This window comes from Chionomys nivalis, chromosome 22, assembly GCF_950005125.1.
Source record: "Chionomys nivalis chromosome 22, mChiNiv1.1, whole genome shotgun sequence".
NCBI lineage: Eukaryota > Metazoa > Chordata > Mammalia > Rodentia > Cricetidae > Chionomys > Chionomys nivalis.
The window spans coordinates 52,511,086-52,537,491 of record NC_080107.1 but is presented as its reverse complement, the minus strand read 5'-3'; the positions used below and the strand labels follow the sequence as shown (position 1 = coordinate 52,537,491).

Below are 26,406 nucleotides of genomic sequence, written 5' to 3'. Positions count from 1 at the left end.
AGATTATAGAATATACCGTATATACATTTCTACTCTTGTTCAAGGTATTATACTTATAGAATTCATTTAACAATGTAATGCAAATTTCTAGTCCTTGAAAATTATTATTACGAACTGTTTAGGATAATACAAAGTTGCAGGTTAGTAGTTAATCACCTATCATAATCAAACTTATAGTCATGTTAGGTATGTTTTCAAGGTCAAACAAAGATATATTTTAGATAGACAGGTCATTTCCAAACACTTCAGAGATCTACAGAATATGACATATGTTTTAATAATATGTTCTTCTTTTTTTTTTTTTAATGACAATGAGACATGTTTGCTCCTGGCAGCCCCAATCTTCTTTAGAGAAGATAATGGGCATTGAAGAAACTCCACATGGAGTTTACTTTCTTTGTGGGCAAAAGTAAGCCACCGGGCAAGAAAATGCCTCTGCCTTGACTGCTGACAGTATGCTGTCCTAATTGGACAAGCAGGACACAAAAGAGAATGACTGCCAAACATTGTCAAGACGAGACAGACAGCCTTCAGAATATCCTGATTCACAGAATAGTCTTTTGAACACACTAAGCCTATAGGCTAAAGATGGATGCCCCAATGTGGCAGAGGTAACTGTCCAGGCAGCCAGCTGTTTCTGGCATTTCTCACATTTTTTGGAAGCTTGTTTTGGAAATCCTACTTACTCAGTTAATATTATTTCCTTCTTGGGTCTCTGGGGGAGTTGAAGACTAGCTAGTTATAATTTTCCTTGCTTATCAGACACAGAAAGCAAGTCATGATAGAAAGTAAATTAGGTAAAAGATTTTGGACTCATCAAAATAGCACAGATATGGAGTACTTTCTCTAAATTTGTCCAATGCAAATGGACCAGGTACTGTTGATGTTTTATTGCCTATATATTGTGCATAGTATTGTACTTGTTGTTTATGTATTTCTTATATTAGTTATAGCCTTCTTTTTAAATTTTAGACAAAAACATGGAAAAAAGTAGTATATTATTTGTGTTTTAATAAATCAGAAGATCGGAGAGTGAAACAGCCCCACTGGTCAGCCTTACAGACCAGGCAGTGGTGACATACACCTTTAATCCCAGCAGCCACACTAGTTAGCCATAGAAGTTGGGTGGTAGTGGTGCACATCTTTAATCCTGCACTAGAGAGAAATATAAAATGGGAAGAGATAGGTCTCAGCTCAGTCTCATTCTGAGGATTCGTGTAAGAAGGATCACCTTTTAGTCTAACGTAGAGGAAAGAGTCAGCGGCTGGCTAGTTTTGCTTTTCTTATTTTCAGGATGAACTCCAATATCTGTCTCTGGGTTTTTATTATTCATGCTCCAAGATTCTAAAATTTTTACAATTGCCAGAAACCCTCTTCATTTCATTAGTGATATTCTTATTTATGTAATTATTTAAAGCTATATAAATTAATCTTTCAATTAAGTTCTTTTTGTCTAAATATGTAACAAATGGGGGGTTACTTTATATGTATGTGTACACATGTGACTGTATGTATATGGACCCAGTGCATGTAAGCATGCAGAGATCAGAAGAGGAACTGGATCACCTACAACCGGAGTTACTGAAAATTATGAGCTGCCACATGGGCACTGCGAACCAAACTCAAGTCCTCTGCAAGATCAGTAAAGGCTCTTAACCTCTGAGCCATTTCTCCATTACCAACAAGGAATAAGTGCGTAAATTTGAAACATTTCTTAAAAAGTATGTGTGTTTATGATCTATATGTGTGCGTGTGTGCTTGAGAATACTATGGCACATGTGTAGCGCCCTTCATCTTCCATGTTTTTGAGGCAGTGTCATTTTACTATTCAACGGTACATCCACCAGATCTCTGTCACAGAGCCTCGAGAAATTGTTCCTACTGTACTGGGATCACAGATGCTTGCTGCCAGATCCTGTTTTACATAGAGAAAATGTTCCCAGCAAAATCTTGCTTCAAATAAGCAAGCAAGCACATCCAGCTCTTTCTACATAAATATAACCAGGAACCAAAACCTGCTTTATGAACACTATAAAGGAAAGGGAAGGCAAAGCAAACACAAATCCAATGTTTACTCTCTGAAGGAGTTTTTTTTTTTTTTTTTTTTAATTTTTAATGCCTAACACTCAAAGGGAATATTTGGTCTACCTAAAGCAGTGGTTCTTAACCTGTGAGTTGTGACTCCTGAGGTGGGGGTGGGGGATGGAAGGGGTTGAAAGACCCTTTTACAGGGGTCACATATCAAATATCCTGCATACCAGATATTTGCATTAGGATTCATAACAATAGCAAAATTTTAGTTATGAAGTCATGGTTGGGGGTCCCAGATCGCCTTAGCACCAACAGTCAGATCTGCAGCAGCTGACAAATGTGACAAGGTCCCTGCCATCAGACTGCTCTCCTGTTCTCTCGCTGTCTGTCTCTCTTGTCCCTGTTTTAGGACAGCCTTTCTCACCCCCACAATAAATCTCTTATGTGTGAGATCTGTTGTGTGGTGTGGTCTTTGTGGCATGCCTTAGTCCTGACAAGGTACTCATGTTGCCAAACCCCAACAACCACAGCAGATTTAAAGGGCCAGATTAAAGGAACTGCCTTTCCCTGATTTGTGCAAGGGACTGGTTAAGGTTCCTGAACCTCTTAAGAGAATTCTTTTAAGGTAGAATCTGTATCTACAACTGTGGCTTGAATGAGAACAACCACCATAGGCTCATATACTTGAACACTTGGTCCCCAGTTACCGGAACTGTTAGGGAACGTTTAAAGAGATAGGGCCTTGTTGGGGGAATGTGACACTTCGGGTGAGATTTCAAAAGACCCTATTCTGGCGCATTCTCTCTACCTACTGGCTCTTTATGTATTTACCGAGATGCGATCTTTCAGCTGTTCCTGCTGTTGCGTTTTCATAGGCCATCAAGAACTCAGAACTCAAGCCCTCTGAAAGAATACGCCCAATTGAGCACTTTCTTATGTAAATTGCCTTGGTCATGGTGTTTTATCACAGCAATAGATAAGTCATGAAGACAGGCCAGGTACTGATGGCCTGTCAACTGACAAATGGCTACAGAGTGAGTGATATATAGGGAAACCTTATGGGTCATAGTAAGCAGGTCAAGAGAGAGAAGTGCAGGGTTAATTATACAGTAACAAAAGGAGGCAACATTTTTACTAAGGAAAAAGATCAAGCTGGGCATCCCAGAACTAGGGAAGCTGAGGCAGGAAGAGCTCCAGTTTGAGGCCAGCATGGTGTACACAGTAAAAGTCTCCTTCAAACAAAAACAATGACAATAAGCAAGCAAGCAACAACAACAAAAAACAACCACCACCCAAAAAGGAAAAAAAAATCAAAAAACAAAACCTCAAACACAAACACAAAAAAACCGAAACACAAACAAAACAAAAACAACAAAAACAACAGAGCCAGGATGTAGTTCAATTGATAATAGGCTTCTTAGCATGCGCAAAGCCCTGGTCTCTACTCCTAATACCAAATTAACCATGCACTAACAAATGCCAGTAATCCCAGAACAGCCTGGGATATGTGAGATGTATTTCAAAACTTTAAAAACAAAGAGAAGACAGGAGAGCAGAGGCAGGAGAGAAGAAACAGGACAAAAGTGAAAAGAAAAAGGTTAAGAGACTTTGGATGTCAGTTACCTTTAAAGTAAGAGTCAGCTGCTGAAGAGTTTCCTCTGTTCCTGCTGATCTTGAGCCTCTAGAGGGTCAAACTGGCCACAAAGAGGCCAAGGCCATCATGGAGAGAAGAAAGAAATACTGGGGGAGAATTTCCTTCAGAGAACAGGGTGTCAGACTAATCAACCCTCCCCTAGGGCTGACAGAGTTAAGCTCAGTGGTTAAGATCACTTGCGGCTCTTGTAGAGGACCTGGTTCTTCAGCACCCACATGGTGGCTCAAAACCATCTGTGACTCCAGTTCCAGGGGGCATCTGACGCCTTCTTCTGACCTCAGCATGTACCAAGCATATACATGGTACACACAACATGCAGGCAAAACATTCATACACATTCAAAAAACAAAACAACAGAAAAACTGGATGATCAAGCCTTACCTCTTGCCTAGGTTCCACTCTGTACAAAGTGAAGGCCTATCCTTAGAGAGGCACTGGTAACTTATGGCCAATTTAGAAATTAGTAAATTAGGGGGCTGGAGAGATGGCTCAGTGGTTAAGAGCATTGCCTGCTCTTCCAAAGGTCCTGAGTTCAATTCCCAGCAACCACATGGTGGCTCATAACCATCTGTAAAGAGGTCTGGCGCCCTCTTCTGGCCTTCAGACAAACACACAGACAGAATATTGTATACATAATAAATATTTAAAAAAAAAAAGAAATTAGTAAATTAGCTCAAGTGCCAATACTTCCACACAACTTTTCCGCATCCCCCTATATAGCAGAAACTGTTTTTTTTTTAATTTTTTGAATGACTTCTCATATAGCTCAGCTGCCTTTCATCATGAATACTTGTGCACACCCATGTTTCCCTTACTAAACTGTAATTTTCTTGAGTTACTACCTGTGTGAGATAACTTCTACAAAGGCTTTTAAACAAGTGCTTTGAAAACAGTTCCCGGACAGCTACAACAGGAACTGTTCACATGCCAGTGGGTGCCTCTCCAAGGCAGGCACTATCTCACGGCTGAGACTAGGCGAATATAAGACACTCAAGAAGGCCAGGAGTAAGGAAGAGTGGCTGTAGCCAACTTGGGAATCTCTAAAATCTGCAGAGGCTTATCTGAGAAGGAATGCCAAGTATGAGTGTGGACAAATGTTCAGTCTTCTCAGAAAGAAAACTGGCTATTAGCCTGACCTAACTGGCACAATGGGAGAATGGGAGGATTGTGAAGACAATAGTAAAACATCTGATTTAGCCAGTAATTGGTGGCACACACCTTTAATCCCAGCACTCAGAAGGCAGAGGCAGGTGGATTTCTGTGAGGCTGAGGCCAGCCTGATCTACAGAGCAATTTCCAGGACAGCCACAGCTACATAGGGAAACCCTGTCTTGAAAAACAAACAAAACAAAAACAACCCCACAAACAAAACTTCCATTCCAAAAAGAGGTAAATTAATTATGTCAAATGACACTTGATAAGAGTAATGTGTCTTTTACAAAAACAGATATTTGGGAAGAGCACAGAGGCAACATGGTGGAATGGTTAGGGGCACAAATATCAAACTATCTCTACAGAAACCCTGGCTGTGCCAGCAACTACTCAAATGTAGCTGGGCAACATTAACCAAGTTGTTTAACTCAGGCCTTGACTTCCCATTTCATAAAACAGAGATAATAACAGGACCTTCTTGAGAGCTGTCATGAAGATGAACTGAGAATATACTTACAAAAGAATCTGCACACAGTAAATGTTATCCCACTTGATTACCATTTTATTAGCATCTAAACTGGGACAATTCTGTGAGGAGAAAATATGAAAGAGTTCCATTAACAAGTATATCACAATTATGTAAAATGTGGACTGAGACATATGGGTACCCCATAACTAACAGAACAAAAGCATGAAGAAATAAAGAAGAAAATCTGAACACGTGAGCAAAAAGAGCAGAGTTCCTACTTCATGGAGAGTCTATCTCTAAATGCATGCCCCACATGTTAATCTGAATCATTTCTCTGCGAAGGTTGTGGACTAAATGAGCATGATTTACTGTAGGAAACTGTAATAGGCAGGAGCGGGCTGCTTGTCGTATTAATTAAATCACTGCCTGGCCCATTACTTCTAGCCTCTTATTGGCTAACTCTCACATCTTGATTAACCCATCTCTATTAAATCTGTGTATCACCACGTGACTGTGGCTTACGTCAAGATTCTAACCTATGTCCGTTCATGGCATCTGCCACTCTGCCCTTCTTCCCAGCATTCGTTGTCTGCTCCGCCTACCAAAGCTCTGCCCTATCAAAAGGCCAAGGCAGTTTCTTTATTCAACCAATGAAAGCATCACATAGACAGAAGGGCCTCCTACACCAGGAAATAAATTTTTCTGTTGCAGCTAGGTGGTAGTGGTACATGTCTTTAATCCCAGCACTTGGGAAGCAAAGGTACTTTTACCCTAGCACTCTGCGAGGCCAGCCTGGTCTATAAAGTGAGTTCTGGGACAGCCAGGGCTGTTACAGAGAAACCCTCTCTTGAAAAGCAAAGCAAAACAAAACAAACAAAAAATTATCTTGTTGCAATTATATAATGCTAATTGTGCTGACTGACATTCCATAAGATATTAAGGCATGATACCCTACAGATTACTATCAGGTAGCATGAAGACATGCTAATGTAGAGAGCTCTGAGTTGTGGTTCTTATCCTTAAGAAACTCAACAACAGATAGGGTATGTTGGCACATGCTTTTGGTCCTAGAACATCTCTAATCCCAAATAGAGGCAGGCATATCTCTGAGTTTGAGGTCAGTCTGGTCTACAGAGCTAGTCCCAGGACAGTCATGGCTACACAGAGAAACCCTGTTTCAAAAAAAAAAAAAAAGAAAAGAAAAGAAAAAAGAAAGAAAGAAAGAAACTCACTAATACTTAAGCGAACTATGCCTGTAGAGACACTCCTGATGTATAGTTTCCCAGAACCATTTTTACACAGAAAGCCTGAAAGACTGCTCAAATAAAGCCGGATAAAGACAAAAAAGGCCATCTCATCTGAGATACAGACATGAAGGAGGATGAAGAAATAGCTCACTGCTGTGGGAGCTCCTTCCTCTCCTGCAGCCAATAGCCTTTAAGAAACGGTGCTGTGGGAGCTCCTTCCTCTCCTGCAGCCAATAGCCTTTAAGATACCAGCCCACTTGGGTGTGGTCTCTGATACTACAAATGTGGCTGTAAAACATGTACTCGCTCTCTTGCTTCCGGCTCTTACTTCTGGCTGCGAGACTCTGTTCCTGTTCCCCATTTGTACAGAGGATTGTGGTTTAGGATAGTGATCAGTAAGTCTTCCTTAAATAAATAACTCTTTATTATACATAATTCTGAGCTAGTGTGGAATTATTTTGTATCTTCCGCCATTATGGCACACCAATGTGGTGGACTAAATCCATGTAAAACCTGAGAAAGCTTTAAAAAGGAATCCTAGACACAAAAGAACAGAGTTAAGCATAGTTTGGTAGCAGCATTTTCTTGGGTGGGCTCTGTTTGCTAGAAGCAAGCAGAGTCATAGCTCCTTTAAGAGAGGTTTTATTGATTCAGCGGTAGCAGCAAAAAAGCTGTGCCATTTTGAAATGCTGGATTTCTGAGCCATGCTGCCAGTGCGACCTCTGACTCTTTTTGGAGACCAAACATTTGAATGCGGTTTGTAAGCAACATGCTATGGCTTGCTTGGTGGAAACATGGACCAGCTGTGTGCCTAGAGATGGGGTGTTGTGCATGGCTCTCGGAGGCAGCAAGCAGCTCCACTATGCTGGGCTGGGTGGGGCAAGCAGACACTTCCTTATTTCCCCTAGCAATGGTGCAACTTAAGTTTTTAAGCATTTTAAAAAGTGCTACTGGACAGTAAAGAATTACAGATATAGAATAAGACAAACAAAGATGAAAAAGGTGTCTAAATGAGACAGTGTGCTTTTTAAAAGTGTGTAGGTTTGGGAAGAAGAAGAAAAAGAATATAGACTGTTATAAAAAGAAGTAAATGGTATTAAAATTAAAAAAGATAAAGTCTTTAAAGAGACAGTACAAACAGTCATAGATTAAATAAATAAATAAACATGAGTCACATAAAGATGGAAAATTCTCAGAGAGTCTGGATTATATATATTATTGTGTTTTCTTTGAATTTTTTGATTGTAAAGGAGCTAAGTACAGAGAGACATTTCATTGCATGGGCTGCTAAGCTAAGTCAACATAGATATTTTAAAGGTATCTTGAATTCAGAATTTGGGTCTAAGGATATGTTGTTGCTTTGGGAAAGAGGTTCTTCTTTTGTTTCCACAGAGGATTAGGACCTGTGGATTCATTCCTGACTAAAATGGTTTGATGGATCAAAATCCCCTGAAAGGTCACCTTGAACACCCCTCAAAAATTTACTTCGCCCAATAAACAGCAGAAAGCAGTTTGGAGAGTACTATGCCCAAATTCCCAAATATTGTTTATAAATGTTTCTTTATATTTAAAGAGGGATATGATACAGAGATTTGCATTGGTGTGGATCTTGGTTTATTGATGCAAATTAAAGGTCAATCTTGTTATATGTACATTTCTGCTCTTGATTAAGGTATTGTGTTTATACAGCTCATTTAAAAAATGTAATGTAGGGCTGGAGAGATGGCTCAGCAGTTAAGAGTGCTGCCTGCTCTTCCAAAGGTCCTGAGTTCAATTCCCAGCAACCACATGGTGGCTCACAACCATCTGTAATGGGGTCTGGTGCCCTCTTCTGGCCTGCAGGCATACACACAGACAGAATATTGTATACATAATAAATAAATAAATATATTTTTTAAAAAATGCATAATTAAGAAATACAGGGTAATAGATAATCATCGATAGTAGTCAAGCATGTAGTTGTGTTATAGTTTCTAGATGTACAGAGATGCATTTCAGATAGATAGGTATTCTTAAAACTTTTCAAACACTACAGAATATGACAAAATGTTTTAAGAAGTTAGGACTTTTCTTGATAGTAATAAACATCTGCTCCTGACAGCACCAATTACTTCAAGAGGAAGATGGGCATTGAAGAGGTTCCTTATAGAGTTGGTTAGCCATTTGGGCAAGAAACTCCTCTTGCCTGGACTGCTTAACGGGACATGCAGTACCCACAGAGAAATGACTGCTGAACTTGCCTAAAGGTGAGATGATCCTTTGGGGTGCCTACTTCATTAAAGAGTCTGCTATATATTCTGTAGGACACAGAAAAGTGTGACTGACAAACTGCTAATATAGGTGGAACTATCTTTGAAATTTCCTGCTTCATGGAAAAGTTTGCTGGATATTATGGGCCTGTAGGCTGAAGATGGATGCCCCAATGATACAGAAGAACTTTAGGTGACTGTCTGGACAGGAAGAAGTCTCTGTAATTTCTAGAGTTTGGAAGTTTCTTACAATGCACTTCCTGTTTACTTAAGTAATATTATATCCTTCTGGAGTCTTTGATGAAGTTGAAGAATATATAGTAATAATTATTGTTTTCCTTAGTTATGATAAAAAATAAGGTAGATATAAATATTGTAACTGTAATTCTTAATTGATACCTGTTTTGTTCTGTGTGATTTTACTATGCTAAAGTTAATGCCTTCCTTTTTATATAAACAGAAAAGGGGAGATGATGTGGGATTTCCCTCTGTATGCTGTGATTACCATTAATGAATAAAGAAACTGCTTTGGACCTATAGCAGGGCAAAACTTAGGGGGGAAATACTAAACTGAATGCAGGGAGAAATAAGCATGGAGTCGTACAGAAGCCATGTAGCCCTCTGGAGACAGATGCTGGGAACTTTACCCAGTAAGCCACAACCACATGGCGATATAGAGATTAATGAAGATGGGTTCAATTAATAAGTAAGAGTTAGCCAATGAGAAGCTAGAGCTAATGGGACAAGCAGTGATTTAAATAATATAGTTTCTGTGTGATTATTTTGAGGTTAAGTGGCCTCCTCCTTACTAAAGCTCACTACTTAAAGAGCACTTGTTGCTCTTGAAGAGGACGCAAGTTCAGTTCCCAGCACCCATATCAGGCAGCTCACAACTGTCCTTAACTCTAGCTCCAGGGAAACTAAATATGTCTTCTGATTTAGATTCTGCACTCATGTACACAAACCCATGTGTGCATGCTCCCTCTAGCCCATGTGTGCACACGTGTGCACAGCTTGACACGGGTACATCTCTTTATTCCCAGTACCCAGGAGGTAGAGGCAGGCAGGTCTCTTTCTGAGTTTGAGGTCAGCCTTGTCTAAGTAGTGAGTTCCAGGCCAGCCAACGCTATATAGTGAAACTTTGTTTCATTAAAAAAAAACCAAAACCTTTAAAAAGTAAAAATGGGCACTGTATCATTTGTATGACATATCCAAATGCATTAAGACACCCTAAGGCTGACAAGATGGCTCACTGGATTAAAGCAGTTACTGAGAAAATTTGACTTGGATTACATCCCTGGAATCCACAAACTATATGGTCGCTGAGATTTGTAATTCCAGCATCCCTACTGAGATGGGAAGTGGCTGGCTAGCCCAGAGCAAGTAGACCGCCAACAACATGAAAGACCCTGTCTCAACAAGGTAAAAGAAGAGAGAATGAACAAAAGTTGTCCTTTGACCTCCACAGGGTTGTAAACACACACACACACACGCCCAGGATCATGAGAGGTGGTGTAAATACAGATGAAATAAAATTGGCCAAGTATACATAACTATTGAATATTAAGGTAGTGAGTACATGAGAAATAATTTTCTTTAAGTTTAACTATTTTACATAAGAAAGTTTGATTTTTTTCTTTCAGTACTAGCTATAGTATTTTATAAGTGCATTTCTTCATATCACACTATTTACATACACATGAAGATGCCTGTGTCAATGTCAGGGATGATTATGATTTGGGAGAACTTTTCGGATTTTCTACATTGAATAATGAAGTGAAAAATAAATAACAAAGTACTTGAGAAAATTCTCTAACATTGTGTTTTTCAACCTTGGCACAAATGATATTTTAGGCCAAATAATTCCACCATCCCAAAATTATGTTGAGTTTTTGTGTGTGTATGTGTGTGTGTGTGCGTGCGCGCGCACATACATGCGTGGCCCACAGCACTATTACAGAAGTAAGAGGACAACTTGTGAAAACTAGTTTGCTTCTTTCACATTTAAGTAGGTTCTGGGGATTGAACTTAAGCAATAGGCTTGACAGCAAGTACTTTTACCTACTGAGGCATCTTACCAGTTCACCAAATAATTCTCTGATGGGGTGACTATCATGGTATACTGTAGTGCTGAGCAGCGTTCCTGGCTCTGACCCACTAGATGCCAGCAGCACCACCACCCCTCCATCCGCTCTTGGTATGTTCAAAATCAAGAGGCAAGATCACCCACAGCTAACATAACAACCACTACATTTTCTGTCCCATAAATATAAGCTCTCTAATCCTTAGATCAGCCTGCATATTTAATAAGTTTCAACACGCTTTTCTTCCTTAGTCTTACTTCAGGTACTAATGTTCTTTTAGTTCAGGCTATTACAAGAAGAAAAATCCATATTGATGTAGATCTAGTGATTCAACAAAAACTGCACTGCGTCTACTTAGGAATTCATCTATCATTCATCTGTTCAGAAGCCTGAGACCATAGATTGTGGGCTTGACAACACGATACCCTTCAGAAATAGAAGAACGCATGGAAGGCTCCATTACTTTCATGGTGAGTAGCATGGTGGCAGGCAGGAGCTGGAGAGGTAGCTGAGAGTTCTGTATCTGGATCCACAGGTAGCAGGAAGAGACAGTGAGCCATTAAGTAAGTCTGTAAGCCTTGCTTGAACTTCTGAAACTCAAAGCCCACATCCTCAAGGACACATTTCCTTGATCAACGTCACATCTATTCCAACAAGGTCTTGAGTCTATGGGGGCCATTTCTTTCTTTCTTTTCTTTTTTTAAAAAAAGATTCATTTATTAATTATTTATACAGTATTCTCAAAACTCTGTATGTATGCCTGTAGGCTAGAAGAGGGCACCAGATCTCATTACAGATGGTTATGAGCCACCATGTGGTTGCTGGGAATTGAACTCAGGACCTTTGGAAGAGCAAGCAGTGCTCTTAACCACTGAGCCATCTCTCCAGCCCCCCACTTTTTAAAATTTTTATTTATTTATTTATTTATTTTTTGGTTTTTGGTTGTGATTGCTCCATCTGCATCTACCCCTACACACTAGAAGAGGGCATCTCAGATGCCATTATAGATTGTTGTGAGCTGCCATGTGGTTGCTGGGAATTGAACTCAGGATGTCTGGAAGAGCAATCAGTGCTCTTAACCACTGAGCCATCTCTCCAGCCCTGGCCATTTCTATTCAAACCATTACACAGTGTAACTCTTTAAAAGGACCATGGTAGATCATTCCATTTTGTTTGTCTCAAAAAACAAACAAAACCAATTCATTCATTCATTCATTCATTCATTCATTCATTTATTTATTTTTTGACACAGGGTTTCTCAGTGTATCTCTGGCCATCTGACCTGGAATTTACTCTGTAGACCAGGCTGGCCACAAACTCACTGAGATTTGCCTGCCTCCGCCTCCCCTGAGTGTTGGGATTAAAGGTGTGTGCCACCACCTTCTGGCTCAAATAATTCTTCAGAAGATCTGTCTTTCTGGCTACATGAAGTTTTTCTTCCATTGACATCAACTAATCCATTTTGTCCACTTTATTACAGAAGTACTACTAGTCAGTATTAATGATCTTTATACCAGTCAAGTCAGACAAGCAAGTCTTCACTGATGTTACTTAGTAACACTGAGGAATAATCTCAGATTATCATATTCTTCTTAAAGCATTCCTTACTTATGTCCTAAGACCCCATCTTCTCTCCTTCATGACTGAGCCTTCAAACATTAGAAAGTTTTTGACCTCAGATTTTGACCTTCCCCTTCTCTTCACTATTTATTATAATAGTTGTCTGCCATACTCAGTCATGGTCTTTTTATTTCCATTGTTTTATTTTTTAATGTTTTATTTATTTTTAATTGATTATTATTGAGCTCTACATTTTTCTCTGCTCCCCTCCTTGCCTCTGCCTTCCCCTTCAATCCTCTTGGGATTGTGCTTTGTAGGCTGGTTTTCTTTGCTTTATGTTTAAAAACCACCTATGAGTGAGTACATGTGATAACTGTCTTTCTGTATCTGGGTTACCTCACTCAAAATAATGTTTTCTAGCTCCATCCATTTTCCTGCAAAATTCAAAATGTCATTATTTTTTTTCTGCTGTGTAGTACTGCATTGTGTAAATATACTACATTTTTCTTATCCGTTCTTTGGACGAGGGGCATTTAGGTTCTTTCCAGGTTCTGGCTATGACAAATAATGCGGCTATAAACATAGTTGAGCACATGCCCTTCTGGCAGTTGAGCATCCTTTGGATATATACCCAAAAGTGGTATTACTGGGTCTTGAGGAAGGTGGTTTCCTAATTTTCTGAGAAATCGCCAGACTGACATCCAAAGGAACTGTACCAGCTTGCATTTCCACCAGCAATGCAGAAGTGTTCCCTTTTCCCCACAATCTCTCCAGCATAAGTTGTCATCAGTGTTTTTGATCTTGGTCATTCTTACAGGTATAAGATGGAATCTCAAGAGTTGTTTTGATTTGCATTTCTCTGATGACTAAGGAAGTTGAACATTTCCTTAAGTGTCTTTCAGCCATTTTAGATTCCTCTGTTGAGAGTTCTCTCCATTTTTTAAAAACTATTCTTTTATGTGTTCTTTTGATGACCAATTTCTTGAGTTCTTTGTATATTTTGGAGATCAGACCTCTGTCTGATGTGGGGTTAGTGAAGATCTTTTCCCATTCTGTAGGCTGTCTTTTTATCTTGTCGACCTTTGCTTTATAGAGGCTTTTCAGTTTCAGGAGGTCCAATTTATCAGTTGTTTATCTCAGTGAATGGGCTGCTGGGTTTATATTTAGGAAGTGGTCTCCTGTGCCAATGCATTCAGGTGTACTTCCCACTTTCTCTTCTATAATGTTCACTGTGGCTGACTTTAGGTTGAGGTCTTTGATCCATTTGGACTTGAGTTTTGTGCATGGTGATAGGTATGGGTCTATTTTCATTCTTCTATATATCGATATCCAGTTAATGCAGCACCATTTGTTAAATATGCTTTGTTTTTCCATTTGATATTTTTTGCTTCTTTGTCAAAAACCAGGTGTTCAAAGAGTGTGGATTAATATCCGGGTCTTCTATTCGGTTTCATTGGTTCTCCTGTCTGTTCTTGTGCCAATATCAGGCTGTTTTCAGTACTATACCTCTGTAATAGTTTGAAGTCAGGGATTGTGATGCCTCCAGAAGTTTTTTATTGTTCAGGATTGTTTTGGCTATCCTGGGTTTTTTGCTTTTCCATATGAAGTTGAGTCCCATTCTTTTGAGGTCTGTGAAGAATTTTGCTGGGCACTGCATTGAATCTGTAGATTGCTTTTGGTAAGATTGCCATTTTTACTGTGTTAATTCTCCCTATCCAAGAGCATGGGAGATCTTTCCACTTTCTTTTGTCTTCATCAGTTTCTTTCTTTTTTATCTCCTTTCGGTGTCTTATTGCTCTAGCGAGGATCTCAAGATCTATAATGAATAGATATGGAGAGAGTGGACAACCTTGTCTTGTCCCACTTGTCTTGATCTCTTACAAACATGGTGATTCTATCATTTCTGAGCTCAACGTTTTCTTTGTAGTGGTTTGGGTATCAGGGTAGTTGTAGCCTCATAAAAAGAGTTTGGCAATGTTCCTTCTGTTCTATTGTGTGGAATAATTTCAGGAGTATTGATATTAATTCTTTGAAAATCTTGTAGAATTCTGAGCTGAGACCATCTGGTCCTGGGCCTTTTTTTTTAAATTTTGGTTGGGAGACTTTTGATGACTGTTCTATTTCTTCAGCAGTTATAGGTTTGTTTAATTTGCTTATTTGGCCTTGATTTAATTTCAGTAAGTGATATTTATCCAGGAAGTTGTCCATTTCCTTTAAGTTTTCCAATTTCGTAGAGTACAGGTTTTCGAAATATGACCTGATGATTCTCTGTACTTCCTTCATGTCTGTCTGTTGTTATGTCCCCCTTTTCATTTTTGATTTTTTTTTCATTTGGATATATTCTCTCTCTGCCTTTTGGTTAGTTTGGATAAAGGTTTGTCTATTTTGTTGATTTTTCTCGAAGAACCAACTCTTTGTCTTTTGTTTCTATTTTGTTGATTTCAACTCTCAATTTGATTATTTCCTGCTGTCTAGTTCTCTTAGGTGAGTTTGCTTCTTTTTGTTCTAGTTTTCAAATGTTCTGTTAATTCACTAGTCTGAGATTTTTTTCAGCTTCTTTATGTAGGCAGTTAGTGCTATGAATTTGCCTCTTAACACTGCTTTCATTGTGTCCCATAAATTTGGGTATGTTGTGTGGTCATTTTCATTGAATTTTAGGAACTCTTTAATTTCTCCCTTTATTTCTTCCTTGACCCATTGATGATTCAGGTAAGCATTGCTTAATTTTCATGTGTTTGTGGGATTTCTGGACCAGGTCGCTGGCTCAGTCCTGGTCTGTCAATGTTCCAGGCCTGGATTGGCTCCTGCTCCTGTGGAGTTTCTATTTATTACAAGATCTTGCCTGTATCTTGGACTGCCAGACTGGTCTTGGACTAGCAATCTCCTACATCAGTCTTCCAAGGGTTGGAATTAAAGGGATGTGACACCAAGCCTGGTTATGGCTCATGGTTTTAAATACCAACTATATAACACTAACAACTCCCAAGATTTTAAGCTGAACATTAGATGTCTTACCTTTTTTCTTTTTACAACTTCCTACTTGATAGCTCTGTGAGGATGGCCAATTGGCACTGACAACTGACCATATTGAAAACTGAATCCCACCCTCACCCCACTCAAAAACAACTGCTTTATTAACAATCCTGCTTATCTCAGATAAGGATTGCACATTTCATCTACTCAGGGGAAATGTACTCCCCAAACAACACACAAAATGATCTCTTACAAACATGGTGATTCTATCATTTCTCAGCTCAACGTTTTCTTTGTAGTTCTATTCTCAGAACTTCTTCTAAGTCTTTGCCACGGATTTTAAGGTCTCATGACCTGATCACCAGCTACTATGTCCAGGACTCTCCTATGAATCTTCATTCTATCATATCTATCTTTAGCCACACAGCCTCCTTAAGTGTTCTGAAACACACTAACACACTACACATCCCTGACACTGCTGCCTTGGCATTTACTGAAATCTCAGTTTGGAATTTTTTTTTTGCCAAAGACCTACATGTCTAACTCATTATTTCAGCCAACATCCAATCAAACTACCTTGTCAGAGAAGAACCCTAAGTACTTAACATATTATGAATTTACTTACTTGCTATCTATCTCCAAATATAATACAAACCCCAGGAGGAAACTTGGTTTCAAAAGCTCCTTGTTTTCCAGTGTCAGACAGAAGTTGCTTAAAAAATTCTTTGTTGCCAGGCAGTGGTGGCACACACCTTTAATCCCAGTACTCGGGAGGCAGAGGCAGGAGGATCTCTGTGACCAGGTCAGCCTGGTCTACAAAGCAAGTTTCAGGACAGTCATGGTGGTTACACAAAGAAACCTTTTCTCCTCCCACCCTCCAAAAAATAAATTCTTGGTGAAGGAATAATTTAGTTTTTCAAATTATAAAGTGGATAAAGAAAGTACTAATTACTTCTGAATATATATGTGACAAACATGGAAATGCGTACCCCAGTCCCCTTCAAGAAAGGACTTAGAGGGCAAACTCACCTAGCAAAGCTGCCTTGTCCAGTCAGGTTCTTCCCATCGTAGCCTAAACCCAACAAATGGCAGAAACAAGAACCTTAGATCTTCCAGTTTCCCCGTTTTTTTTTTTTTTTGGGGGGGGGTGGTCTTAATCACAAATTAGACATAATTTGAAAAAGTTTCTTGTGAGAATTCCCCTGCAGCTGTTTTTGGGGGATACAACAATAACGAATCCACCTGGACAGAATCTGGAGGACATACACAGTCAGGCACTCTAACCTGATGGACAGCAACTCAGCTAGGACAGCAGCTCCAGGGCTCCCCATGCAGTCAGTGATGGCTTCTGTCAGAACAGCACCACAGCATCTCTGGCCAAATTCTCCTTCACTCCTGTCATGTCCATAGTGCTTAAACTTATGGGCACTCTAACATCTCGCACACCAAATTCTGTCTCAAATTCTACTTCCTAGAGACCCAACCCATGACACAATTAAATGTGTGCTTGCTGAAACTAAAAACCAAACCAACCAATATCCTCATAAAATACAAAGTGGGGATGTCTACAGATGGTTCTATTACACATGCTCTTTCCTGCTATAGAAACAGTTGCATAACAGTCTCCTATTTCAGCTTGGCACAAGACCAAGCAGAATAAAACGATTTTCCCTTGCATCCAGGGGAGGCCATGAAATTAAATCACTGTCAATGGTACTTGAGTTGAAGTAACATATAATTTCCAGAACTGGTCCTTATCAGAATTAATGTGTTCTTTCTTTGCCTTTTCCCTCTCTCTTCTAACAAGAATATGAACACCATTTTGGATACTAAGGACCACACAGATCTGGACAATAATCCTGTAGCATAGCAGTGAAAGGAGAGGCAGTCTGAATTTCTGTGGAACCACCATATAGTTAGGCCCTTAATGGATATATACATTTGAAAGAACTGAGTCTCTAGCTTTAAATCTTCATTTGGTGTCAGCCACAACTGCTGCCAGGGACCTGTCCACATCTCCCCCAATCCCAAGCTCTCACCCTACACCCAGCACCTGCAGATCTCCATAACTTCATGCCCTTCCTACCCTTCCTTCCATCGGAGGTCCCGAGGACACAGAACAGTAGGAACCACAGGCTCTACTTCCTTTCTTTGGCCACCGAACTGGTTAACTCCAGCTGTCCACTTGGCTTTTCTTGCTGTCACACCTCTGCTTGGGGTCCACCTCAGTCTCCTCCTAGTCCCAGTTTGGTCTTCTCTAAAACTCGTTCTAGAAAGTCAGTTTTTGTGAATCTTTATCTCAAGGTCTGATTCTGCTCAGCCTGAGGACTTTGGCTTCCATTCTGTTCTCTAGGGTTTTCCACAGTCAACAACTACATGCCATTTCAAATCCTTTTCTTTGCATATCAAGCATGATATTTTCCTAAATGAAAGTGGAATTGTACAATATAAACTATGCAACTTGTACTTATAATTTAAAATATGCCTGGGATCATATCCCATAACAACTGTTTTATGTGTGTGTAGAGATACATGCATAAGAAATGAATGTAGATATAATGTTTCATCCTTCTAGTTCTGTAAATACCCGAGAATTTAAAGGCTTGAAATATATTAACATATGTATATGTAATCATCATATTAACATATTTAAGTATTTCAGATTGGGATATGTATGATTTTCATCAAAAACTGAATTGTGAGCCGGGCGGGGGTGGCGCACGCCTTTAATCCCAGCACTCGGGAAGCAGAGGCAGGCGGATCTCTGTGAGTTCGAGAACAGCCTGGTCTACAAGAGCTAGTTCCAGGACAGGCTCCAAAACCCTGTCTCGAAAAACAAAAAAACAAAACAAAACAAAAAAAAAATTGAATTGTGTGATTCAATGAGCAAAGAAGAAAAGAAGAATTGACGCTGGACATGATAGTACATTATGTGGTGGTTTAAAAGAAAATGGCCCCAAAGGGAATGGCACTATTAGGAGGTGGCCTTGTTGGAAGAAGCATGTCACTGTGGGGGTGGGTTTTGAGGTTTCCTATGCTCAAGATCATTTCCTTTTGTCTCCAAGAAGCAAGACTCTCAGCTACTTCTACGTCACCGTCACCATGTCCTACCATGATGATAATGGACTGAACCTCTGAAATTAAGTGAGCTACCCCAATTAAATGTTTTCCTTTGTAAGAATTGTGGTCATACACTGTCATTAAGACAAAAAGGCAGCCTACTGACTGGGAGAAGATCTTCACCAACCCCGCTACAGACAATGGGCTGATCTCCAAAATTTATAAAGAACTCAAGAAACTAGACTTTAAAAGGATAATTAACCCAATTAAAAAATGGGGCACTGAACTGAACAGAGAATTCTCACCAGAAGAAGTTAAAATGGCCAAAAGATACTTAAGGTCATGCTCAACCTCCTTAGCGATCAGAGAAATGCAAATCAAAACAACTTTGAGATATCATCTTACACCTGTCAGAATGGCTAAAATCAAAAACACCAAGGATAGCCTTTGCTGGAGAGGTTGTGGAGAAAGGGGTACCCTCATCCATTGCTGGTGGGACTGCAAACTTGTGCAACCACTTTGGAAATCAGTGTGGCGGTTTCTCAGAAAAATTGGGATCAACCTACCCCTGGACCCAGCAATAGCCCTCTTGGGAATATACCCAAGAGATGCCCTATCATATGACAAAAGCATTTGTCTAACTATGTTCATAGCAGCATTATTTGTAATAGCCAGAACCTGGAAGCAACCTAGATGCCCTTCAATAGAAGAATGGATGAAGAAAGTGTGGAATATATATACATTAGAGTACTACTCTGCAGTAAAAAACAATGACTTCTCGAATTTTGCATGCAAATGGATGGAAATAGAAAATACGATCCTGAGTGAGGTAACCCAGACCCAAAAAGAAGATCATGGGATGTACTCACTCATAATTGGTTTCTAGCCATGGATAGGGGCCACTGAGTCTATAATTTGTGATCCTAAAGAAGCTAAACAAGAGGGTAAACCCAAGGAAAAACATATAGATATCCTCCCAGCTATGGGAAATAGACAAGATTGATGGGCAAAAATTGGAATCTTGGGGGGTGGGGTGGGATGGGGATGAGGGGTGATGGGGAGAGAAAAGTGTGAAGGAGAGGATGAGGGGAACTGGGGGAATCGGGGTGATTGGGGTTAAAGGAAGGTTGGATTGGGGAGCAGGGAAACTCATACCTTAGTTAAGGGAGCCACCTAAGGGTTGGCAAGAGACTTGAACCTGGAAGGGCTACCAGATGCCCAGGGCAATGTCCCCAGTTAGTTCATTGGGGCACCTGAGGATAGGGAACCTGAAATGAACCTATCCTATAATCATACTGATGAATATCTTGCATATCGCCATAGAACCTTCATCTAGCGATGGATGGAGATAGAGACAGAGACCCACACTGGAGCACCGGACTGAGCTCCCAAGGTTATAATGAGGAGCAGAAGGAGAGAGAACATGAACAAGGAAGTCAGGACCATGAGGGGTGCACCCAACCACTGAGACAGGGGGGCCGATCTATTGGGAGCTCACCAAGGCCAGCTGGACTGCTACTGAAAAAAACATGGGATAAAACCGGACTCTCTGAATGTGGTGGACAATGAGAGCTGACGAGAGGCCAAGGAGAATGGCACAGGAACTTTCATCTGGCGATGGATCGAGAGAGAGACAGAGACCCAATTTGGATCAACCGTCTGAGCTCTTAAGGTCCAAATGAGGAGCAGAAGGAGGGAGAACATGAGCAAGGAAATCAGGACCACGAGGCGTGCACCCACCCACAGTGACAGTGGAACTGATCTATTGGGAGCTCTCCAAGGCCAGCTGGACTGGGACTGAATAAGCATGGGTTGAAACTGGACTCTCTGAACAAGGCGGACAATGAAAGCTGATGAGAAGCCAAGGACAATGGCACTAGGTTTCGATCCTAATACATGAACTGGCTTTGTGGGAGCGTAGCCTGTTTGGATACTCACCTTCCTGGACCTAGATAGAAGTGGGAGGACCTTGGTCTTCCTGTAGAGCAGGGAATTTGGACTGCTCTTCAGTATCGAGAGGGAGGGGGAGTGGACTAGGGGGAGGAGAAGTGGAGTGGGGATAGGGGGAGGGGAGCGGGGGGAGGGGGCAATATGTGGGAGGAGGGGGAGGGAAATGGGAAACGGGGAGCAGTTGGAAATTTTAATTAAAAAAGAAAAAAGAAAAAAAAAAAAAGAATTGTGGTCATAGTGTCTCTTCACAGCAATAGAAACCCCAACTAAGATACCCTGTTCTTCTTTTTTTTAAAAAAAAGAACTGTACAAGTCTTTCCCAAAGTATATTTATAAGGAATTTCTTTTGTTTCTGCCTTGAAATACATCTACATTCATTGCAAAAGAGACTGCATACTTTGTGAACATCTAAAAATTATTATTATTGTCAACAAACTATAGAAATTTCAAGTGAAGTAGGGACTTGTGACAGGATTTCACTGTTGAACACAAGTTCAGTATCTCTTCCTGCCTCTGCCTCTAAATAGTGGAATAACAGACCTGAACCACCACCAGCAAACATTTCATTATTCCAGCACTAAGCCTGTGTAACATATTTAGTCAGAATAGCAATATGTGCCTATAGATCTAGCTACTTAGGAGCCAATGAGAGAAGATGGCTCGATCCTAGGAGTCTGAAGCCAATCTAGGCAACACAGAGACCCATTTCAAAAATAAATCAACAAACAATACAAACATATTTAGAATATAATTTAGAGTATAATAATTGTCTTAGTTAGAGTTTCTATTGCTGTGCAGAGACATCATGACCATAGGAACGGCTTAGTCCATTATCATGATGAAACATGGTGGTGTGCAGGCAGGCATGGTGCTGGAGAAGGAGCTGAGATTTCTACATACTAACCCAAAGGCAACAGGAAGTGGACTGAGATACTGGGTGTGGCTTAAGCATATATGAGACCTCAAAGCCTGCCTCCACAGTGACACACTTCCTTCAACAAGGCCATACCTACTCCAACAAAGCTACAATTCCCAATAGTGTCATTCCTACGGCTTATCTACTACAATAATAAAAATGACCTTTTATAGGAGGATAAATCTAGAAAAGCAGAAAATGGGTTTATTAGTAAAGTAGGGTAACATGTTCACATTGATGCATAAAAATCAAATAGAAGGGGCTGGAGAGATGGCTCAGTGGTTAAGAGCATTGCCTGCTCTTCCAAAGGTCCTGAGTTCAATTCCCGGCAACCACATGGTGGCTCACAACCATCTGTAATGAGGTCTGGTGCCCTCTTCAGGCCTGCAGACATACACACAGAAAGAATATTGTATACATAATAAATAAATAAATTAAAAAAAAAATCAAATAGAAGCTTTCAATCACTATGGGTACCATGGCTGCTTTAATCTTTTCAGAAATTTTCAATGTACACAGCAAAGAGTTTGGAGGACCAATACCCCAGATCATTATAATTTCTAAATTCCTAAAGTGAGGTAGCGAGATACAGACAGACACATTGCTGATATGGGAGAGAGCTAACTGCAGTGGTGTTTTCCCTAATAGTGCACTGCAAAAGGATATCCCCAACCTAGTTATTAAATGCTCATTCTGTCTGTGGTAATAGCTATTATGTTAAAAGCAATTATGCAGGCTAGAACTAGAGATTTAAGGAGCAGGTTGTTGTTTTTTAGTAGACGTTAGCTAACTTCTGGGTGTGCAGGGATGTGCCCTATTCCTCAATCAGCAAGCACATTTATAGCATCAAAACTCTCCCTCCTGCTTCCAGTTCTTAAAAAACACACACACACAAAACAAGGACTGGAGCAGTGACTCAGCAATTAAAAACACTTGCTGCTTGTACTGGCTAATTTTTATATCAACTTGACATAAGGTAGAGCCATTTTGGAAGAGGGAACCTCAATTGAGAAAATGTTTCCATCAGACTGGCCTGTGTGCAAGCCTGTAATGTATTTTCTTAATTTGTGACTGATGTTGGAGGGTGAGGGTCCAGTTTTTGAGGGCAGTGCCACCAGTGGACTAGTGTCCTGGGTTCCATAAAAAAAGCAAGCCAAGCAAGCCACAGGAACAAGCCTAGTAGCAGCACTTCTCCATGGCCTCTGCTCACTGCCTGCCTTGACTCCCATTTGATGACATAGAAGTATAGGATTAAATAAACCCTTTCCTCCCCAAGTTGCTTAGGTCACGGAGTTTAATCACAGCAACAGAAGTTCAAACTAAGACATCGCCCTTGCAAAAGACCTGAGTTTGTTTCCTAGTACCCACATGGCAGATTCCCAGGGAATCTCACAATGTCTTCTGTCCTTCTTGAGCACTGCATGAATGTGGGGCACAGACATTGTAAAATAAAAGCTAAGTCTTTAAAAAATTAAAATGAAAAAGAGTACAGTTGGAATAAGGTTCAAGCATGGAATCATGTGAGATATCTGAGTGCCTTTGAGAAAACTGCAAGAAACCAAGACAAGAGTCTTGTGACTCAGTTTCTTCAAAAACATGGAATTGTTCTTGAATTATATTTTTGTGCCTCTCCCAGGTGTAGTGGGTAGGAGTGATTGATTATTCATTACAGCTAGCTACTGCTATTTGGCTATATGCCTTTAGCAAAAAACATGTGTGTCACATGCAGCTTGTCCTTGTACACTTTACTCATGTGACTCCTCGTAACCCTCAGTATAAATTGGCTGATACTCGGAATAGAGTTGGTTATTACAGGGGCTTTAGTCTGCCTCTTTTATAAACACCATTCTTCCAGGGCCTTTCATTTCCATTGCCTTTAGATCAGTGACAAATACACATTTACATATGTAAAAAATAGAGAAAAGACATATTCAGCTAGTTCCCAAATTACACTAAGCACAATGTAACTCCTACAGATTTTTTTTTTTTTTTTTTTTTTGAGACAGGGTTTCTCTGCATCTCTGGCTGCCTTGGAAGTCACTCTGTAGATCAGACTGTCCTCAAGCTCAGAGATCTGCCTCCCAAGTGCTGGGATTAAATAAAGGCAACACACACCACCACTGCCTGACTCAGAATTTTAAGAAAGGTTTTTACTTCAACAAAAACAAATATATAGCAGTTGCTTCAACAAAGGATAAGTATTATCATTAGTACCTTGGCTTAGGTTCTACCTGAATTTGAACACTCCCATCTTAAGTGCAAGCAATGAACATGAAGAAATTAGTCTGTTAATAGGTATATCAAATTCTTTTTTTGTATTTCTGAAAGAGGATTATACTAACTCAGGCTACTGACAAGTTGAAAATCCTCCTATGTAATGGGACTATGGGAGCACACATGCAATCTGAGGACACTGAATTCTGTAAGGGGATTCTTGTAATAGTTGCCATTTTGTACCTAACTTATTAAACTTAGCAAGATGTCTTTAAAGTTTAAAGTTGTATGTGTACACTACTGTGTACAAATTCTTTCATGGATGGGCACTGAAACTGTTTCATCCTTTTGACTACTACTGACTAATACTGCTGTGCAAACTGATGCATAATATATATTTGAATCCCAGCTTTCTATTTTTTGGCCACGAGGGAAACTCTGGTATTCGAGGCAGAGAAAACAGCAAGAGAACAGGCCACGAGTCAACCTTCCTGGCGAGTCTGAGCAATGGCAGGAAAGTCAGGTACAACAGCAGTGTGGCACGTAGACGGATGGAGAGAGCTAGGAGAGCTGGTTTTCATCAGGTTTCCTGGACCTCTGTACTGAGGGAACACAGGGGCATTATAAACAGAGGGCTGGTGTAGATGAACATCTCCAATTCAATGAGTCCCAGCTTTTTCTTCCACCTGATTTAACCTTTGGAATGAACTAAGAAAAGTATCTGAGACCTGGTAATAAGTAAGTCAGAGCCTTGAATTCCATGGCTTTCTCCTCCAAGTTCTTGTGCCTGCACTGATGATTTTCACTCTTCTTGCATATAATCCCCACCTCTCCAAACGCCCTGAGATGTATTATTATAACCTAAGATCCAAGTTAAAATTCTATTTTTAGCAAGCAGTTGGCAGAATTTTCAGTATGTAGTTTTGTTTATTTTGCTGATGTTTTTGAGACAGGTTCTCAATATATATAGTACTACCTGGTCTGGAACTTACTACCTGTGTCTGCCTTCTAAGTGCTGAGCTTAAAGAAGTGTGTCACCATACCATGCAGTTAGCATTTTATTTTTAAATAAAAGGAATCAGAAGTAATGCTAACATCATCAATAATAACAACTATCATCACCAAAAAAAAAGATGGGTCTATATTCAAGGCATTGAAGAAAAGCATTTCACAGATATTAAAATACTTGATTTTCTCCTGATAACCCCAAGAAGTAGGTTTTACCAGCTCAGCAACATAAATGAAGTCATACTCTCAGAGAGGTTGAGTAACTTCCCTGTACAGCATGTAATTTGCAAAACCAGGTCTGAAACTGGCCTACACTGCAGAACCAATGCTTCCTTAGCCAGGCACTGCTTCATTTTTTCCCAATTGCTCCCCAAAGCTCAAAGGTCTTCCTCAGGTCCACACATTTAGAGGATAATTCAAGGTCACATTACTAATCATAACTCTTGGTCTCTGTATTTAAGCACACATTCTTTTTCTAAGAATCCCAGAGCTGGACAGAAGCCAGTATTACATAGTTGGCTAGAAGCTGCAGGCACATCTCTATAATTCATTCCAGACAGATGGATATTTTCTATTTTTAATGACATCCAGGGAAGGAAATTCTTGTCCACTAAATTTAGATTGTGAGCCAAAGGAAGGAAGCACATTCAATTTTATGCTCCATATAACTATGCCTTCACATGCATCCTGAACATAATTGTCACAACTAAAATTACACTTAGTAACTATAATCCAAAAGCAAGGCTGGTGGTCAATAGAAAGGGATTCCACTAGACTCTTCAACTGGCAAGAGAACAAAGAGCTCTAGTTCAAAGCACAGTGGAGGTGACATCGCAATAACTATTCCTTCTATCTAAAAGCTCACCTGCCACAAGTAATTGGAAAAATTACGGTGCCCAGTACAATACTTGTTACATAGTTGTAATCATACTGAAAAAAAAAAAAACTTTAAGCCAGGCATAGTGGTGTAGACATTTAATCCCAGCACTCACGAAACAGGTGAATCTCTGTGAGTTCGAGGTCAGCCTTCTGTGGAACAATTGTTTTGTGTACTGTGTGTAGGTGGAGACTGCTCAGACCTGAATAATTACACACAAAGTATTTTAATTACAACACCGTTTGGCCAATGACTCAGGCATATTTCTATCTAGTTTTTACATCTTGAATTAACCCACTTCTATTAATCTATGTATTGCACAAGGCTGTGGCTTACTGGTAAGGATCAGGTGTCTGTCTCCTTTGGCAGTTACACTGTACCTTTGTGATTCTGCCTACTCTGTCTATATATCTCTCTTCAGATTTCCTGCCTGGCTTTACTCTGCTAAGCTATTGGCCAAAATAGCTTTATTCATTAACCAATCAAGCAACACAGAAGGACATGCCACATCAACTGTGAGTATGTGCTACTCTCATTAGTTAATAAAGAGTTAAGTGGCTAATAGCGAGGCAGGGAAAGGGTAGACAGGATGTGCAGAAAAAAAGAAAGCGCAGGGAAAGAAGAAGGGCAGAGTTATGGAGTTGCCAGGAGACATGGAGGAAGCAAGATAAACATGCTGTTCTGAAAAAAAGGTACTGCCACGTGTCAGAGTGTTAGCTAAGAAATACAGGTTAGTTTAAGTTGTAAGAGCTAGTTAGTAAAAAGCATAAGTTATTGGCCAAGAGTTTACAATTAACAAGTCTCTATGTGGTTACTGGTGAACTGGCTGGTGATTCTAAGAAAAAATAGTACCCAAAGTCTGGCAAGGTATATCCAAATAAAACCTGAGAAAGCTTAAGAAAACATTCCAAACACACCAAAAAGGAGCCAAATATAGTTTTCTAGCTTTGGAGTCATGGGCC

The 26,406-nt window shown here is 40.0% G+C and overlaps 1 protein-coding gene across 2 annotated transcripts in view; it reads right to left on the bottom strand.

Moving 5' to 3' along the window:
- The window catches only part of Scai (suppressor of cancer cell invasion), a 155,128-nt gene that overhangs the window by 82,550 nt on the left and 46,172 nt on the right, over window positions 1-26,406 (bottom strand). The window contains exon 1 of one of the 2 annotated variants that reach the window (XM_057754696.1): window positions 3,655-3,732. The exons of the other annotated variant lie outside the window; for it this stretch is intronic. The gene's annotated coding sequence lies outside the window, so the exon portion shown is untranslated. Of the gene's footprint in view, window positions 1-3,654; window positions 3,733-26,406 lie in introns of those variants that run through there. 2 annotated transcript variants of the gene reach the window in all.